Below are 20,214 nucleotides of genomic sequence, written 5' to 3' on the forward strand. Positions count from 1 at the left end.
CTTCATCAATGACTTCCTTCCAGCAAGTCAGAAGCATGGATGTAATTTGTAATTGGTTTATTATTGATAATTGGCTCATTATTGTCTCATGTACTGAGATACAGTGAAAAACTTTGTTTTGCATGCCATCCATGCAGATCATTTCAACTCATAAGAACATTGAGGTAGTACAAAGGGGAATCAACAACAATGCGGAATATAGTGTTACAGCTAGACAATAAGGTGCAAGATTGTGAGGTCAAGAGTTCATATTTATCACACACAAGGTCCATTCAAGAGTCTTCTAACAGCGGGATAGAAGCTGTTTGAGCCTGGTGCTGCATGTTTTCAAGCTTTTGTGGCTTCTGCCCATTGGAAGGGGGGGGGGGGGAAGAAGGGAGGATGTCTGGGGTGGGAGGGGTCCTTGATTACATTGGCTGCTTTCCCAAAGCAGCAAGAAGTGTGGACAGAGGCAATGGTTTTCATGATGGACTCATCTGTGGATTTTTACTGCTGATTGCAGAGTGTTCTGTTCTATTTGTAAATTCCAACAAATGAGTCCACCAGCCTGCTGCATTTAGCATACCTGGACGAGTTTGGCCTGAAAATGTGCAAGTGATAAAAGATAAGATCTTTATTAGTCACAGGTACATCGAAACACACAGTGAAATGCAACTTTGCGTAGAGTGTTCTGGGGGCAGCCCTCAAGTGTGGGCGCACTTCCGGCGCCAAGATAGCACGCCCACAACACTAATCTTCTGAAGCAGGCTCAGACAATCGACAGGGTCCTGTGCTGCAGAGAGCTCGACAAAGGCAAAACAGCAGTGATCAGGGTTTGTTCAAAGCCACTTTCATTGTCGAGGATAACACTCAGACATGACAAGTGCACATCTTGCCCCACCAGAAACCGACTTGTTTAAGAATGAGATGCCTTCCATCTTAGGTGAGAGTTGATTTAGGATGATGAGCTCATAATGTAAGGAAAATGGTCAAAAACTCCTTGGACCAGAGGTCTCCTTCCCCAGACTGTGGGAGTCACAGCAGGAGCATCTCTTTGGGGTCTCTCTGCCAATCCTATCACTGGTCACAAAAAAAAACATGTGTGGCTACAAGAACAGGTCAGAGCAGTGGTTCCTGTGGGGAGTGACGCAGGTCCTGACACCCTAAATTCTTCCCACCATCTACGTCACACATCAGGGGTGTAATGGTATAATCTCCACTCGCACAGATGACTGCAGTTCCAACAGTACACAAGAAGTTTCTCACCACTTAAACAAAAACAGTGCGGCCCATTTGACCCACCACCCGAAACAGTCACGCCATCTACTACTGGTGGGCAGGGAGTGCAGAGTGTGTCAACGGTGAATACGTTGCATCATTGTCAATTAGGCAAACTCCTAGGACTCCCTCTCCTACAGCACCTTCATAACTTTGAGTCGGTATACAAGAATGTGTTTCACCACGAGGGTGGTCAGAGACTGGTGAATAAATATAAAGAAATGAGATAGATGGAAAACAAATAAAATCAGAATAGAATCAGGTTTATTATCGAAGTCTTATACGAGGAGAAATTTGTCGTTTTGCAGGAGCAGTACAGTGCAAAGACATAAAATTACTATCAATTATAAAATAAATAAATAGTGCAAAAAAAAGGAACAATGAGGTAGTGTTCATGGACCGTTCAGAAATCTGATGACGGAGGGGAAGAAGCTGTTCCTGAAATCGTTGAGTGTGGGTCTTCAGGCTCCTGTATCTTCTCCCCAATGGTAGTAATGAGAAGACGGTTGTGTCCTGGATGGTGAGGGTCCTTAATGACAGATGCCACCTTCTTGAGGCACCGACACTTGAAGATGTCCTCGATGGTGGGGACTGTTGTGCCCATGATGGAGCTGGCTGAGTCTACAACCCTCTGCAGCCTCTTGCGATCCTGTGCGTTGGAGCCTCCATACCAGGCGGTGATGCAACCAGTCAGAATGCTCTCCACTTACACCTGTAGAAATTTGCAAGAGTCTTTTGGTGACATACTAAATCTCCTCAAACTCCTAATGAAGTAGAGCTGCTGGCATGCCTTCTTTGTGATTGCATCAATGTGTTGGGTCCGGGGCAGATCCTCAGAGATGTTGACACCCAGGAACTTAAAGCTGCTCATCTTTTCCACCGCTGACCCCTCAATGAGGAATGATGTCAACATTTCAATATAATCATTAAAAATAAATTGACTTTGGTTTCTTATAATCTGTGTGGAGGCTTCCTTTCACAATCTTCCCACTGAGTCTACCTCTGGCCTCTCAGGGGTTGCTATCAACACCCCTGATTCAGTCTGAAATCCTACCCTTTAATTCCCAGGAGCCCCAGATACTTCCCTGACTGTCTTTCAATACTTACACCTTCCAGTAACACATAGACCGAAGAACTGCTGTACACAACACAACTCTGTGAAAGGATAATCATTCCAACATTGCTGTGAGTCATCTACTTATCCCTGGATCCACTGTAATGCACTCAAGCTGACAGTTCCCGTTCCCTGAAAAAGTGTCAAGCCGTCACTATAGGAGCTGTGGACGCCTACACCCACTGCTGTCCTCAGTACGGAGAGGCGGGACAACAGAGAGGAAAGATTTACTCAGCACGCTGGTGACTTAAGCTCCAAGGAAGAATTTTGAGTTGACATTGGATTAAACATCTGACAGTCCCCTCCCTTTCCTGCATTGCAGATCGCGTACAATTAACGACGGCAACTTTTTTGGGCTTTCTTACAAATCTGTGGCACCAATGAACTACAGTATAACCAATTCTGATGAAAGGTCATCCACCTGAACCATTACCTCTGCTTCTTTCTCCACTGATGCTGCCTGGCTTGCTGAGTGTTTTCAACATTTCTTTTGTTTCCGGTTCAGATTTTCAGCATTCTCTCACTTTTTGGGTCGCAGTTTTACAACACGAGGGCATTGCCTGTGAAGGCTGTTGTCTGCCTTGTGCCTGTTTCCAGACCAAGAGTTGTGCTGTGTTCTGTTCCTCGGCTTTATGCTTCATGAAATACAGTCGACCCACCGCCCTTCAGAAAACCGACCCACAGCCAAGATCAGGGAGGCGCTCAGTCACTGTGCTGAGTGGGTGGGTTGTTTAGTGTGGAGGGTGGGGTGAGATCAAGAACTACACTGTCCTAGCTCTGAATCCTTCACAAAGCAATTTAATCATCAATGTGTTTTGCTTCAAAGTTGAGAAAACAAGGGGATGATTTTGATCAGATCAACAGACAGACAGCGGAACAGACAACTCCACAGCCCAATTTTAGTCCTAGCAGTTGATGGATGGTTCCCTGTGATTTTATCTCAAGCTTTCCTTAACAAAAAGAATTCAAAATATCCAACAAGTATCCAAGATGTTCTGGCATTTGTTTCAAGGGTTTGCAGGGGTTAGGTTTATAGTTTGGCTTAGTACCATTGATCCTTTGCCCTGTTTCAACGACATTTATAACAAATAGACCATCAATTCTCTTTGGATATAAAAAGAGGAGGGAATGAGGAGGGTTCTTAAGGGGTTTGAGAAGAAGAGGTGGGAGGGGTGGTGGCATGTAGAATGATTATGACCCTTAGTACTTGTGCAAGTGTGTGTGTGTGTGTGTGTGTGTGTGTGTGTGTGTGTGTGTGTGTATGTGGGCACGCACTAAATATGTATGTGTGCATTAAGTGTGTAAATGAGAGTATGTGCCCATAGTGTGTGCACATGTGTGTCAGTGTACAGTTGGTGTAGATGGTGGGATTGAAGAGGGTTCTGAAGATTTGTTCAGTCACGAAGTCTACTCCTCCCAACCCCTGGATAAAATCTGGCACCTAAGCCAGGAATTTGCATCAGTCTTCCCTGGAAGGTGGTAGGAAAACTCCTGAAGAACCAGTGTGTGGCTAAAACCAGAGCCTGAGCACTTCTCTGGTGCTTGACCCAATCTGAACCTGACCCGGCTGAAAACCAGGCACCCATGAGGCGCTGTGGAGCACTGGCAGCAGCGGAGATGTCCACCACCATAGTCTGCAACCTCACAGCCCAGCACGCCCCTCATTAATGTAAAGCCAAGGGATCTCCACTGGTTCAGTGGGAAGTGCAGAAAGGATTGTCGCCGGCTATAACCAGATTCAGCCAGAAGTACTGAACAGTGATGCATCTCAGCCTCCAGCCGAGATCCCCACCATCACAGGAGCCAGTCTTCAGATAATCCAATTCCCTCCAGATATCTAAAAAGTCCCTGGAAGCATTAGATGCAGCAAAGGCTAAAGGACCCGACCACATCTTGGCTGTAGTGCAGAAGAACTGCATTAGAGAAGAAGCCACATGTCTAGCCAAACCACCTCAGGACAGTTAACACACTGGCATCTACCCAACAACAGGGAAAATTCCTCAGTTGCATCCTGTCACAAAGATCAGGAAAACTCCAGTCGGGCTATTTACTACCCAATCAGTCTAGTCTCAGACATCAGCAAGGTGATGGAAGGTGTTGTCGACAATGTGCTTAAGCAGCACTTACTCACCCAATAAGCTGCTTCCCAATATTTAGTTAGTTTTAAGCAGGAGCACTCAGGTCAGACCTCATTGCAGCCTTGTTCCAACATAGACACCGGAGCTCAGTAGATTAGTTGAGGCGAGGGTCTGCCTTTGACATGAAGACAGCATTTGACCAAGTGTGGCATCGAAGAACCTGACAATGGAAATCAATGAGAAAAATCACACTTGTTGGAGCTTTACCTTGGACAAAGATGGTTGTGGTTGTTGGAAGGCAACCATCCCAGCACATCACAGCAAGATTTCCTCAGGGCAGTGTCCTAGCCCCAGCTGTTTAGATGTTTAATCAATGCCCTCCCTTCCATCATAAGGTCAGAATCCCTCCTCACCATCCCTCCCCACCATCAAAAGTATCTACATGAGGTGCTGCTTCCAGAAGGCAACATCCATCAAAGATCCCCATCATCCGGACCATGCCATCTTCTCGCAGCTACCATCAGGCAGGAGGTACAGAAGCCTGAAGTCCCACACCACCAGGTTCAGGAACAGCTACTTCCCTTCAACCATTCAGGGATGGTTGAATAAACCTACACAACCCTAATCACTACTTCAGTATAGTAACACTAAGACCACTTTGTACTACAATGGACTTTCTTTTGTTCTAATTGTGTTTTTCCTTGTATAACTTTGTATAATTTATGTTTAGTTTGTTTTTCTTGTGAACGTTGTGTATCTGATGCTCTGTGCCTGTGATGCTGCTGCAAGTATGTTTTCCATTGCATCTGTGCACACATGTACTTGTGCACATGGCAATAAACTTCGACTTGAAGAGGGGAATTTCACTGATGATTGGACCTTGTTTAATTTCACTTACAACCCCTCAACAAATGAAGCAGCACGTACCCGTGCATGAAGCAAGACCTGATAAAATCTGTCCCACACAAAAACCAGGCAAGCATTATGTCCCACAAAAGAGAGCCTAACTTTCAACATCTGCCATTCAACATCCTTGCCATCGCCGAACCCCCGCCCTCAGTACCTGAAGATCACCATTGACCAGAAATTCAACTGGACCAACTACATAAATACTGTGCCTGCAAGAAAAGGTCAGAGGCTGGGTATCCTGCAGTGAGTGACTCACCTTCTGACACCCTAAAGCTTTTCCACCATCTACAAGGCACAAGCTAGGTGTTTCCCAACATTCACAAAGGTTAACGCTCAGCCAGGCAAAGTAGCCTGTTTGGTTAATACCCCATCCCGCAACCTCTACCATCAGCCTACAGTGGCTGCGGTGTATGCTATCTACAAAATGTCCGACAGTTTCTCACGAAGACAGCACCTTCCAAGTATGTGACCTCTATCGTCAAGGAGGACCAAGTGCAGCAAGTGCATGGAAACACCGCCACTTGCAGCTTCCCCACCCGGTCAAGCACCAACTTGACTTGGAAATGTATCATCAGTCCGTCATCACTGCGGCATCTAAATCCTGGAACTCCCTGCCTAACACATTGAGGGAGAATATTCACCAGGACTTCAGTGGTTCAAGGAGATGGCTCTCCACCACAATCCCAAGGACAGTCAATACTTGCCTTACCAGCAACAAAAAGTAGTATATGCCCATCCAAGTATATGGTTAAAATGGGTGACACAGTTGCACCAGAGACCTAGGTTTAATCCTGACTTCCGGGTGCTCCTCTTTCCTCCCACATCCCAAAGATATGTGAGTGATAAGATTAATTGGCTGAGGTAAATTGCCCCTAGTGTACAGGTGTGCAGGTCAGAGAGTCGATGAAGCTGTGTGAAGAAATGAGGATATTGCATTAGTGTAAATGTATGGTTGATGGTTAGCATGGACTCAGCGGGCCGAAGGGCCATGCTGTATCTCTCTATGGTTCTATAACTATAAAAGCAGAGAGAAAAAGGCAAGAAACTATTCAGAAAATTGTCAGGACACTTGTTGGGTATCTCCATTTGTCCTTCCGCTAGTGAAGGAGGCTGTTCAGCCATTAAATCTATGCCCGTTCACAGAGCAATCCCATTCCCCACTAATCTCCCCATATTCCCATCAATTCCCCCAGATTCTGCACACTAGGGGTAATTTACAGCAGCCAATTAACCTACCAACTTGCATGTCCTGATGACGTGGGAGGAAACTGGAGCACCTGGGAGAAACTCACGCGATCACAGGGAGAACATGCAAACTCCACACCGACAGCACTGAAGGTCAAGATCAAAGCCCAATCTCTGGAGCGGCAAGGAAGCGGCTCTATGCTCTGCACCAAAAGCTGTCTCCCTGCAGGGGAACTGAACCGCAGTCTCCCACATCACAAGTGAAGATACAAACCACTATATGAACACAAACCAATGTCATAGCCAATTTTGGAAGCCATAGTTTAGGAATAATCTCAAAGCCTCAGGAAGGTGTGAAGAATATTTAACTGGAATGGTAGAAGGGATGTGGGAGTACAGCTATCTGAAATCTGGTGAGATTGGAAAGCTGGGATGAATCATTATAGAACAAAGAAAGTTAAGGGTGATTTAATAATAGTGCTCAAAATTATGAAGGGGTTTGATAGAATAAATGGGGATAAACTATTTCCACTAGCATGAAGGTTGCTAACCAGAGGTAGCAGATATGAGAGAACACCCAAAGGAATTAATGTGGAGATGAGGGCAGATTTCCCAGCATACCACAGACCCTGAAAGTGTTTGAATCAGATTTCAAAGCAACCTTCAGAAGGAAGAGGATATAAATTTGAAAGAGATAATTCCCAGGGCTCTGGAGAAAGGCCAAATGAATGAAACAATTTGGTGAGGTCATTTAAGGAGCCAATGCAGGGACAATAAGTTAAATTGGGTCTGTTGGTCCTGTCTTGTACTATTCTATGGTAATAGCATTGCACCATTTAAATGTAATCTCAAGATTATAATCCTTTAATATGTACAAGGTGCAACATAAATTACATTGAAGGGTAGAATCTCAAACTAGAAGTTTAATTACTAAGTGATAATAATATAGTTCTCCAGCTAAGATTCCCCATGAGTTCTGTTAAACACTTGTGGCCCTGTAGCCTTGAGCCTGAATATATTACCTGCTCCATCACTTGGTTTTGCAAGCGACTCCTAACCCTTGTTTTGGGAGACTTGTCCACAGATTACAGATGATTGATGGTCCCCTGAATCTCAGGTCATCTCAGTTCCCTGGAGAAGGCTCAATCACCATTACTGCCTGCCTTAAGGCTGCGGTACATAAACTCTTTGAAACATTTCCAAATGTTATGTTTTACAGCTATAAAATCTCTGGCTCTCAGCCACAGGAGCAGTTCCCTACCCCAGCAAATTAGGTGAGTTTGGAATCATTTGTTTTTGTACTTATTTGCTTTTGATGTGTTATATAAATTGTGCAATGTCATCGGAATGTGTTACATTTCAGTTTAATCTGTGTTAGTATTCTCTTTTCATTTTTAATGTTAATCCTTCTCATTTCAATTTCAGTGTTTAATTTCCTCAAATTGATCTTAACGTTCATTCCATCACTTGAACAGACTGACTCAAGCCAACATATTTTCAATGTTCAGTCAGGACAGGAGATACTTGGTGGTACAGGCAAGGGTTAGTTTGGGAGCTGATGGGTTTTGTCTACCTTTTGCACCCGGTTTCTGTGCACTTCGGGTTGGTGTGGTTCCCCACACCATCCCGAATGCTCCTTCGATATTTTGAGCAGTCTTGGGCCAAGGATTCCCAGTAGTGAGTGTAGATGTTACACTTTTCCAAGAAGCCTTTGAGATAATCCCTGAATCTTTTCCTCTGCCCACCCAGTAATTTCTTGCCGTGACAGAGCTTGGAAAGAGTGCCTGTTCTGGGAATCTGGTGTCAGGCATGTAAACAATGTGATCTACCTATCAGAGCCAACTGAATGTAAGGGGGGCCTTAATGTTGGGGACATTAGCCTGGAGACAACACTGACATTGGTCACTTATCCTGCCAGTGGATCTGAAGATCTTGTGAAGAGAACATTGGAGATACCTCTCCTGTATCTTGAGGTGTCTGCTATCAGTAGTCTCAGCAGCGAGCAGGGATCACTGCTGCCCAGTAGACCACGAGTTTTGTGCTGGGACTGAGATCTCGATGTTCACTCTGTTCCTCAGAGGGGCAAAGGCTGAGCTAGTGCATGGAAGGCAATGATGAGTTTCATTAACAATGCCTGTCCTCACTGATGGTGGCTCCCCAAGGTGTGGGGAGGTTATCCATCTTCCTCACTCCAACTTCACTGCTCCACCTTGAAGTATCAGTTGCATCCAATTTACAGGGCAATAGGGCATGCTCAAAGAGCTGATGAGCTACTACTATCGGCCAGACCAAAGTTACTGGCGCTGTTTTTGTGTAACATCTTTAGAATAAGTATGGTAAAGGAAATGTTTAGCATGCCTCTGATGATATAGGAGTGCTGCTAATGAGAGGAGGTGCAAGGGTGTGGACTGTACAGCACATAAATAATAAGAAGAGCTCAATACAAGAGGGCATGGCTTTAAGGTAATGGGTGAGAAGTTCAAGGGAGATTTTTCACCCAGAGAGTGGTTGGTGCATGGAATGCGCTGCCTGGGGTGGTGGTGGAGGCTGATATGTTGGTCAAGTTCAAGGGATTGTTAGATAAACATATGGAGGAATTTAAAATAGGTGGGTATGTGGGAGGAAGGGGTTAGATAGTCTTAGGAGTGGTTTAAAGGTCGGCACAACATTGTGGGCCAAAGGGCCTGTATTGTGCTGTACTGTTCTATGGTTCTAAGAGAAGTAGAGGCACTGGAAGACTGGAGGGTGGCCAATGTTGTGCCTTTATTTAAAAAGAATGGCAGCAAGGACAAACCAGGGGACTACAGGTTGGTGAGCCTAACACCGGTGGTAGGTTAATTACTGGAGGGGATTCGGAGAGATGGGATCTACCTGCATTTGGAAAGCCAAGGACTGATTAGGAACTGTTGGAATCATATGGTCTCCTTCCACTGTGTAATCCCTGATCTGACAATAAACCGACCACCAATTGCTGACAGGTCATTGGTGTAGATTCAGTAAGTGGGGAGGGTGATTCCGACAGGACATTAAGGAGCTGGAGACAGGAACATATGGTGGAGAGAACTATAATTTCCCCTGGAAACCTGCCAGACAGGACCCAGCAGAACCTAATCCATTGAACTCTCATGGAAAGCGGTTACGTTGCTGGACTACTGATTCAGAGACTCGGACCATGGGTTTGATCCACCACGGCAGGTAATGAAATAAAATGTGAATAAAAAGCTGGAATCAGTGCTGATGTCTGTGGGGCCGCTAATAGGATCTTACATAAAGGGAGGGGGAAGTTAACCATTTCCTTCCCTGGGTTTAACTTCAGTAATACTCTGCTAGCGATTAAAATAATTGCAATTGTTTCAGGAAATATTTTTGGTGACATAAAGCATTAAGATACAGGTACTTATAATGTGAGTGAAACATTTTCAGCACAAGGTAGTGTGTACGACTAAAACACAACCTTAGTTTGTGGCCAGATGAGTTTTTTTTAAATGGGCATCACTGTTCACCGAAGCAGAGATGTTGCAGCTCTGGTTAGGCCACACTTGGAGTGTTGTGTGCAGTTCTGGCCACTCCATTGGAGGAAGGGTGTGGAGACTTTGGAAAGGGTACAGAGGAGGTTTGGCAGAATGCTTCCTGGAGTTCGGAGTATGAGCTATAAGGAGAGGTTGGACAAACTTGGTTTTCTCTGGAGTGTCAGAGGCTGAGGGGAGACCTGATAGGAGTTTATAAAATTGAGAGGCATAGATAGGGTAGATAATTAGAATCTTCTTCACAGGGTAGTAATGTTAAGTACTAGAGGATGTGCATTTTAGGTGAGAGGGGGAAAGTTTAAAGTAGATTTGCAGCCAAGTTTTTTTTCCCAACACAGAGAGGTAGGTGCCTGCAATGGGCTGCCAGAGGTGGTGGTGTGAATAGATACGATAGTGTTGCTTAAGAGGTTCTTAGATAGACGCATGAATATTCAGGGTATGGAGGGAAATGAATCATGTGCAGGCAGAAAAGATTTAGTTTAATTTGGCATCATGGTTGGGACAGACATTGTGGGCTGAAGGGCCTTCCCTGTGCTGTACTGTTCTATGTTCTAAGTCTCGGCTGGTAATATGGATTGAAGCAAAACCTCCAACACTAATGCCTGGGGAACACCACTATTCACGTTCCTCCAGTTCCCCTGAACCTTACTTAGACAACCTCATGCCCATGCCATCTGTGCCCTTTCTGTGCCATGTTCTCCAACTTTGCTGATAAGCCTGTTATGTGGCACCTTATGAAAAGCCTTCTGGAAGTCCATGTACACCACATCCACTGCATTACCCCCATCAACCCTCGTTTCCACTCCAAAAAAACACCCAATTTGCTGAACAAGAATTTGCCTGGTTCACCTTAATTATTCCATTTTCTTCCAGCTGACTATTAATCCTCTCTCGAATCAATGTTTCCAAAAGCTTTTACACTACAAGGTTAAACTCACTCATCCTGGTCCTAATTCTCTTGCCCAAGGGAGTAACATTCTCCATTCTCCAGCTCGCTGGCACCATCGCTGAATCTATGTCAATGACGTCGCATCTATCCTTCTCCTGCCTATCTAACCTCTTCTTGCTCATTTTGTCTTGGGATCTCTGGTCAGACAGGGGCTCAGTTTACTGGTTCTCTTGAAGCTTGTCACTCCCAACCATGGCCTCTGGAGTCGTGCTGTTCGTTGCTCGGTCATACCTGCCAGGGTCGCTGCGGCACCTGCTGGGCATTCTCTGCCACCAGTGTGCTGGAGGGGCAGCTGTTTAAGATAGGCAAGCTGATCCCCCCAGCGCACAGAACCTGGTCGACTGTGCAAAGGGTTACGGGACCTTTGGATGCAAACGCAGATGGCCTTCCAGTGCCTTTAAGTACATCATTAAGGGGGGGGGGGGTAATCAAAGCTGCGTCCACCTATCCCTACACAGGCAAGGTACCTCTGCACTTCCAATTCATTAACATTCACTGCATAAAGAGCTTATTCCTTTCCTGTGTGACTCTGTAACAATGAATGATTTAAAATATATTCAAATGTAGACAAAGTATTTTAACAGGTCCAGAGAATGATTAAAATAATGTTAAAAGTTTTATCTGCTAACCGTTGTATTGTTCCTTCTACTGGAATAAATAATCGATTAAACATACAAGAGTTAACTGCTTGCACATTTAAGGAACATGATCATACATGCGGGACAATGACTTACAGCCACACTTACACAAAGCATGGTAGGATACCAAGTGTCTGCATGAGTGTCAGCTTGGGACATGCCTTGCAGAGGGTTGCTACTTCTCTGCCTTGTTGGGGGCACTGGCTGTGGGAGGTGATGCAAGACTGAGATGAATTGGGTGCCCAGCAGCCACTTACACATGTACAGTGGGAAATAATGTTATCTCTGAGAACTGGCTGAGGGTAGCTCAAGGGTCCAGAGTCAGTCTCCCGTCAGCCATGGCAAAACAGGTGGCCCCCTCTCCTGACTGAGGAGGCTGTGCCAGTGTGGCCCACTCTGGTGCCAGCAGTGACTGGGTGTCACAAGGTTGGGGGTATGTTCCAGGGGCGAGAAGTGAGAAGGGGGTCAGCCTGCCCTCTCTGGTGGATGGAGGAGATCCAAGGCACCATTTGTAAAATGGGTAGGGAAGTTCTTCCTTGTGTCCTGTCAATAGTAACCCCCCCCCCCCACTCCCCCATCCAACAGTACTGAAACAGGCTGTCATTGCTGCTTGTGGGAGCTTGCTGTGCATAAATGACTGCTGTGTTTTCCACAAAAATTAACCCATTGGCTGCAGGTACTGATGTAATGTAGTGCATTAAGATTCCCAAACCTGAGAGGTGAGGTCAGTCCATGTTTGAGCTTCCTAACCACAAGACGGTACCTCCAACACTCCTTGAGCAATGGAGTGGAGAATTGGCCTAAACTTTGCCCTTGAGGTATCACAAGCATACCTCTGAGCCACAGACAACACTAATCTCAAGGGCTTCTCACCTGATATCTGTCTCTTTCACACAGGACAAGGCATCTTGCAAATACCCAGAATCAAATTGTGCGACTTCTGTCACCACCTACAAGATCCTTCCCTATGGTGAAGGAGAGGAGCTGACCAGGGCAGTGGCTGAAATTGGGCCTATAGCTGTTGATTAATGCAGATTTGAAATCTGGCAGTTTTACAGCTCAGGTGAGGAGGAGCTCTCCGGATCACCACTCACCCTCAACTCCTCACACTGCAAACCCACACTCCAATGTTGACCCAATTGCAGGAGTGAGAATCCTTTGATTCTCTGGCCACAAGGCAGAACGAGTGACCCCTCACTGGAGTGAACTGTCAACCAGGTGGTTAGGTGGCTAGCCAAGCCCTCTGCAATTGATAAAAGCAAAACCACAGAAGACCAAGAGACATTACACTTCGGATTCCTCAGATGAATCCCAGGAATGTCACCTCAGACCTCCAGACTCTAGTGAAGAGCTGTTGGTTGTAAGCAGGGCAGACTGAAAGCTCAAGGAATGGTTGGGAATGTGAGGCGGATGTTGGATGACAACAGATCCATTCTCCTGATCTTCATTTCCATTCCCACTTAGAACCCCCCTTGTATCCTGAGGAGGAGAGACAGTACTTCTATGGACTCTACCCTGGATCCCACACACTTTGGTCTGACTTGGATTCTGGCTGTGTAATGCAGCCATCTTTGGGATTTACTAATTCTTGCTCTGCATTGTAGGACTTGAGTCCTCTTGTCTCATTCACTCTTCGTGGATCCAATGTGCCAGCTATCCTTCCATTTTTTTTCCCCATATTAGCGAAATAGTTGTTTATACAAACATAAGAAATAGGAGCAGGAGGAGGCCATCTTGCCCATCGAGCCTGCTCCGCCATTCAATAAGATCATGGCTGATCTGGCTGTGGACTCAACTCCACCTACCTGCCTGCCTTTTCCCCATAACCGTTTACCCCTACTATGCAAAAATCTATCAAACTGTGTCTTAAATATATTTAATGAGGTAGCCTCTGCTGCTTCCCTGGGCAGAGAATTCCACAGATTCACTATTCTCTGGGAAAAGCAGTTCCTCCACATCTCCGTCCCAAATCTACTCCCGAATCTTGAGACTATGTCCCCTAGTTCTAGTCTCACCTACCAGTGGAAACAACTTTCCTGCCTCTATCTTCTCTCCCTTTCAATTTTGTGTTTCTATAAGATCCCCTCTCATTCTCTAAATTCCAGTGAGTGTAGTCCCAGGCAACTCAATCTGTCCTCAGACTAACCCCTTATCTCCAGAATCAACCTGGTGAACCTCCTCTGTGCCACCTCCAAAGCCAGTATATCTTTTCTCAAGTAAGGAGACCAGAACTGCATGCAGTGCTCCAGGTGCGGCCTCACCAGTATCCTGTACAGTTGCAGCATAACCTCCCTGCTCTTAAATTCAATCCCTCTGGCACTGAAGGCCAACATTTCATTTGCCTTCTTGATAACCTGTTGCACCTGCAAACCAACCTTTTGCGATTCATGCACAAGCACTCCCAAGTCTCTCTGCACAACAGCATGCTGCAATCATTCACCATTTAAATAATAATCTGATCTTCTATTTTTCCTTCTAAAGTGGATGACCTCACATTTACCAACATTGTACTCCATCTGTCAGACCCTTGCCCACTCACTCAACCTATCCATAGCTCTCTGCACAATTTACTTTCCCACTCAATTTAGTGTCATCAGCAAACTGAGATACGCTACACTCAGTCCCTCTTCCAAATCGTTAATGTAGATCGTGGACAGTTGCGGGCCAGGCACCGACCCCTGTGGCACCTCACTCACCACTGATTGCCAACCAGAGAAACGCCCATTTATCCCAACTCTCTGCCTTCTATTGGTTAACCAATCCTCTGTCCATGCTAATACATTACCCCCAACTCCATGCATCCTCATCTTATGGACAAGTCTTTTATGCGGCACCTTACCGAATGCCTTCTGGAAATCCAAGTATACAACATCCACCTGTTCCCCCCTCTATCCATGGCACTCATTATATTCTCAAAGAACTCCAGTAATTTTGTCAAACAGGACCTGCCCTTCCTGAATCCCTGCTGTGTCTGCCTGATGGAACCACTTCTATCCAGATGTCTCACTATTTCTTTCTTAGTGATAGCTTCAAGCATCTTCCTGACTACAGACATTAAGCTAACTGGCCTATAGTTACCTACCTTTTGCCTACAGAGGCGTGACATTTCCTAGCTTCCAATCTGCCAGGACCTGCCTAGAATCCAGAGAATTTTGGTAAATTATCACAAACGCCTCTACTATAACTTCCACCATTTCTTTCAGTACCCTGGGATGCATCCCATCAGGACCAGGGGACTTGTATACCTTTAGGCCCACTAGTTTGCTCATCACTACCTCTTTAGTGACAGTGATTGTATCAAGGTCCTCACTTCCCATCACATCCATAACATCTCTTTGTCATGTTAGGCGTGTCCTCCACCATGAAGACCAACACAAAGTAGTCATTCAAGACCTCGGCCATTTCCACATTACCCAAGATTAATTCCCCCTTATCTTCCAAGGGACCTGCATTCACTTTAGCCACCCTTTTCAGCTTTATACAATTGTAAAAACTTTTAATATCTGTTTTTATATTGTGTGTGTCCTAGGTTACTTTCATAACCTATCTTCCCTTTCCTTATTGCTTGCTAAGTGGTTCTTTGTTGCTTTCTAAAGCTTTCCCAATCTTCCAGTTTCCCACTAGTCTTGGCAACTTTGTATGCATGTGCTTTTAGCTTGATGCCTTGTCTTATTTCTATAGTTATCCAAGTCTGGCTCTCCCCACCCTTACTGTCATTGCCTTTTAACTGGAATGTACTTTTGCTGAGCACCGTGAAAAATCTTTGAAAGTCTTCCACTGTTCCTCAACTGTCCCACCATGTAGCCTGTGTTTCCAATTTACACTAGGCATCTCCTCCCTCATTCCATTGTAGTCTCCCTTGTTTATGCATAATATGCTGGTTTTAGATCAAACTATTTCACCCTCCATTTGTATGAGAAATTCAATCATACTATGATCACCCTTTCCAAGAGAATCCCTAACTGCAAGATCGTTAATTTTACCTGTCTCATTGCACAGGACCAGATCTAAGATAGCATTTTCCCCTGTAGGTTCACGAACATGCTGGTCAAGAAAGCTACCACGGATGCATTCTGTGAAGTCCTCCTCAAGACTGCCTCGACCAACTTGATTCACCCAATCTATGCGGAAGTTAAAGTCCCCCATGACAACTGCCGTTCCATTCTTACGTGCATCAAATATTTCTTGGTTTATTGCCTGTGCCACTGTAATTTATTATTCAGTGGCCTACAGAAAACTCCCACCAGTGATTTTTCCCCTTTACTATTCCTAATCTCTACCCAGATGGACTCAACATTATTCTCCTTAGATCTTATATCATCTCTCACTATCACCCTGATCTCATTCTTAATTAAGAGCACTACCCCGCCTCCCTGCCTATCCTTCCCTATTACCTGATACCCTTGGATATTTAATTCCCACTCATCTCCACCCTGCAACCACGTTTCTGTAATGACCACTAAATCATACCCCTTTGTACCGATTTGTGCCACAAGTTCACTGACCTGGTTTCAACTACTACAGGCATTCAGATAAAGTGTTCTTACACTCATTGTCCTTTTAGAATCTCATAACCTTTGTGTTCTTTGCATTCGACTTTTCTGTACTCCACTCTTACTTTTCTCTTTTCTAACTTGTACTCTGGTCTCTGCTTCCCTCTGTCTTTCTGCATGGATTCCCAGCCCCCTGCCATATTAGCTTAAACCCTCCCCAACAGCACTGGCAAACAATCCCCCTAGGACGTTGATCCCAATCCTGCCCAGGTGCAGACCATCTGGTTTGTACTGGTCCCACCTCCCCCAGGACTCTGAAACACTCCCTCCTGCACCACAGCTCAAGCCACGTTTGATCCTAACTGTGCTGCTGTTCCTACTCTGACTGGCACATGGCACAGATAGTAATCCTGAGATTATTACCTTTGAGGTCCTACCTTTTAATCTATCTCCAAGCTCCCTAAATTTGGCTTGTACCAGCTCATCCTGCTTTTTCCCTTATCACTGCTACCCACATGCACCATGGCAACTGGCTGTTCACCCTCCCCTTTCAGAATGCCCTGCAGATGCTCAGAGACATCCATGACCCTTGCAGCTGGGGGGGGGGGGGGGGGGGCAACACACCAACCAGGAGTCCCATTGACAGCCACAGAAGCTCCCGTCTATTCCCCTTACCATGGAATCCCCGACCACTATAGCTCTGCCACACTTTTTCCTGCCCTCTTGTGCAGCAGAGCCACCCACAGTGCCATGATCCTGGCTACTGCTGCCTTCCCCTGATGAGCTATCTCCTCCAATAGTATCCAAAGTGGTATATCTGATTTGGAGGGAAATGACTCCTGCACTACCTTCCTGCTACAGCTCTGCCCATTAGTCACTCATTCCCTCTCTTTCCCTAGGCCTTTAAACTGTGGTATGACCACCTCAGTAAACGTGCTAGCCACAACATTCTCAGCATCGCGGCTGCTCCAAAATGAATCCCTGCGTATCTCTAGTACCGACATGCAGTCTGTCAGGAGCTGCAGCTGGACACACTTCCTGTACACGTGGGCATCAGGGACACTGACAGCCTCCTGGAAATCCCACATTGCACAGGAGGAGCATGACACGGGTCTGAGCTCACCTGCCGTGACTAAAAAGCTTTGAGGGGAAAATAAAGAGACTGAAAAAGAATAAGAACCTACCCTCACCTTACTGTTGCTCGCCCTCCTCACTGAAGCCTAGTATTCACCAAAGCCCACCCTTAGACAACAAGCAGCACTTTGACTAGACAGCAGCCCCTCTCAAAAATAGCTGCTCCAAAATGGCCATTCTACTTGACCCTAACTTTTTTTTATCAGCTACTGATAATTAGCTAATTAGCCAATCACCTATTAACTGACAATTAGCTGACTTACCTCTTAAATTCCTGCAAGTGAAACTCGCAAGCACAGAGACTCACTTCTTTTCAATTCTCCCGCTCTTGATCCAAGTCACCTCAGTCTCACAATGGCCACTCTAAAGTGGCCACTCTGTTTGACTCTTACTTCTTTTTATTGGCTGCTGTTAACCAGCCAATGAGCCAATCACCTATCAACAACTTGCAAATGTGCCTCTTTTCAACTCATGCAAGGTGAAACTCCCAAGCACAAGCACAGAGCCTCACTTCTTTTCAAATCTCCCGCTCCAAATCTCGTTGCAGCTCCCGATTCCTGCAAGGTGAAACTCACGTGTAGCACTTTACAATAATTTGCACTAAATTTCATCTGCCCTTAATCCACACAGTTTATTTTGTGGTGAACTTAGTCTGTACTCTCTGCTCTGCCATCTCTGATTTCACTCCCTCTTCCAGTTTGGTGTTTCAGAAATTGGATTGATTTGCATTCAGTTGCTGAATCCAGTTCATTTGTAATCAATCCGAGCACCAAGGCCTGAGGAACTGTCCTACCTGGAAACCTATCCCAAGTGTGGGACACGCATGTTACGGTGAAAACCTCCCTCCATTCACCCTGAACTTACTTTTCATTGGTTTGAACCATTGTGCTGTTTCCATGGTGTGATACTGAAGTCTGCTCTTTGCAAGAGATTTTTTTCAAGACACAGAAAAGATTTGTGCTTTCACTGTGAAGAGCATGATCAACTTTTGAGACAAAAAAGGCATGATCTGATCTTCATAAATGTCTTCATACAGAAGAATAGAAGATGGGGGTAGGAGAAGGCCATTCTGTTGATTGTTACTACCCCACTATTCAAGTAGATAATTCCTGATCTGCATCTTATCTTCTCACTTTGGTCCCATCACACTTATCATCTAACTTCAAAGCTTTCAACTAATTTCCCCTCTACCATCTCCACCGTGAACGCACCAAACATGTCCCCCCATCACCTACCCACTGCCACAATCACCACTGAGACCTCACCACCACCATTACCACACCCCCTCCTACCATTCCCACAACGTCAACAGAAAACGTGCTGATTACACTACTCCTTGTGTGAAAGAGTGATCATCGCTCATGGAAACCCTGGATCCAATCTTAAAGCCAATCCCCAACTCCAGCATTGGGCTCCTCACGGAGCTTCCCCTCAGTTATGTTGGGAGCCCTGGGATTGATACAGTGCAGGTACGGCATTTCCATCTGTTTCAATGGAGAGGAGCAGCTGCACGGGAGAGAGGTAGGTTTCAGGTAACTTCCTCCTTTGGAATTAATTCGGTTAATTTCAAAGTATTCAATTCTTAAGAAAGATATTTAATTATTTTAATATTTTTGGTGTTTTAAAAACCACTTAAAGCTGCTAACATTTTTAATTTTCATTTAAGTTTTGATAGTCAGATTGTGAATATCAGATATGTTCACTTGACATCCACAACAGATGTCCCAGCCACGGAGCCTGGAGACTGAGGCCAAACCAGCTGTCAAGGTGTGCCTACCTTGTGTTTACGCAGGAGGGCCTGCACTGTACCGAGCCTCGCTGACCAGGAGGTGGGGCCAGCGATCAGGTTGCTGCTGCCGGTCAGCGCAGGTGGGAGAGTGGTGAGAGGAAGCAGCTCTCCGCTCATAGAGACAGACCGAGAGGAACCACAGCTTTTACGTATCCTTTGTGCTCTCTCTCTCTCTCTCTCTCTCTCTTCTTCCACAGTCTCTCTCCCTCCCTCCCCCTCTCTCTTGCTTTCTCTCTCTTTCTCCCTCCCTCTCCCACCCTCTCTCTCTCTCCCTCTCTCTTTCTCGCTTTCTCCCTCTCTCCCACACTCTCTCTCCCTCCCCCTTCTCTCTCCCTCTCTCCCTCTCTCTCCTCCCAACTCCCTCACTCTCATTAACCCATTCACCAGATGGTTTCACGAACAACTTATCATCACCACAACCCTGGCCTCACCTTCTCCTGTCCATCCCTCTTCCATGTTCTCTGCAAATAGTTTTCTTTCTTTCCCACTTCTAACAGTCTTCAACCTGGAACGTTAACACTTCTATCCTCCCACAGATACCACCTGACTTAAGTGTTCCCAGCATTTTCTATTAAACATTTGAAAGCCTCAAGCTCCATCATCCCACAACATTACAAGTGTGTGAAGGCAGAGTTGGCTCTGACTTCCTGCTTACAATACGTTTCATTTTCCAGGTGTACATTACGATGTCAATTGCAGATCTAACACCTTTAACCATGCTGTACTGGTCGTGGGTTATGGTGTTGAAAACGGAACAAAGTACTACATTGTTAAATACAGGTACATTAAACATCCAGTAAGATCCAGTAGTTGTCTGGAGATTCCATCAGCAATGTAGAGGGATATCCCAAAAGGCTGCGCAAGAACATTCTCGGGCAAAAACCTCCACCAAATAGAGTATGAAAACTCGTCCATTAGAAGTTCTCTCCAGTGTCCAAGTCAATAATTATCCCCTCAACTGTCATCACTAAAAATCAGAATATCTGGTTATCATAATATAGCTGTGGGAGCCTGCTGTGCAGAAATTAGGTGGAGATTTACTTCATTTACTGTGAAGTGCCTTCGCTCCCACAGGCACCTTCCCACCCACTCCCATTCTGTTGGACACGTCTGCACAGGGGGTTGGTCTTGTTGGCTGCAG

The sequence above is a fragment of the Pristis pectinata genome, chromosome 24, assembly GCF_009764475.1.
Source record: "Pristis pectinata isolate sPriPec2 chromosome 24, sPriPec2.1.pri, whole genome shotgun sequence".
NCBI classification, from domain to species: domain Eukaryota; kingdom Metazoa; phylum Chordata; class Chondrichthyes; order Rhinopristiformes; family Pristidae; genus Pristis; species Pristis pectinata.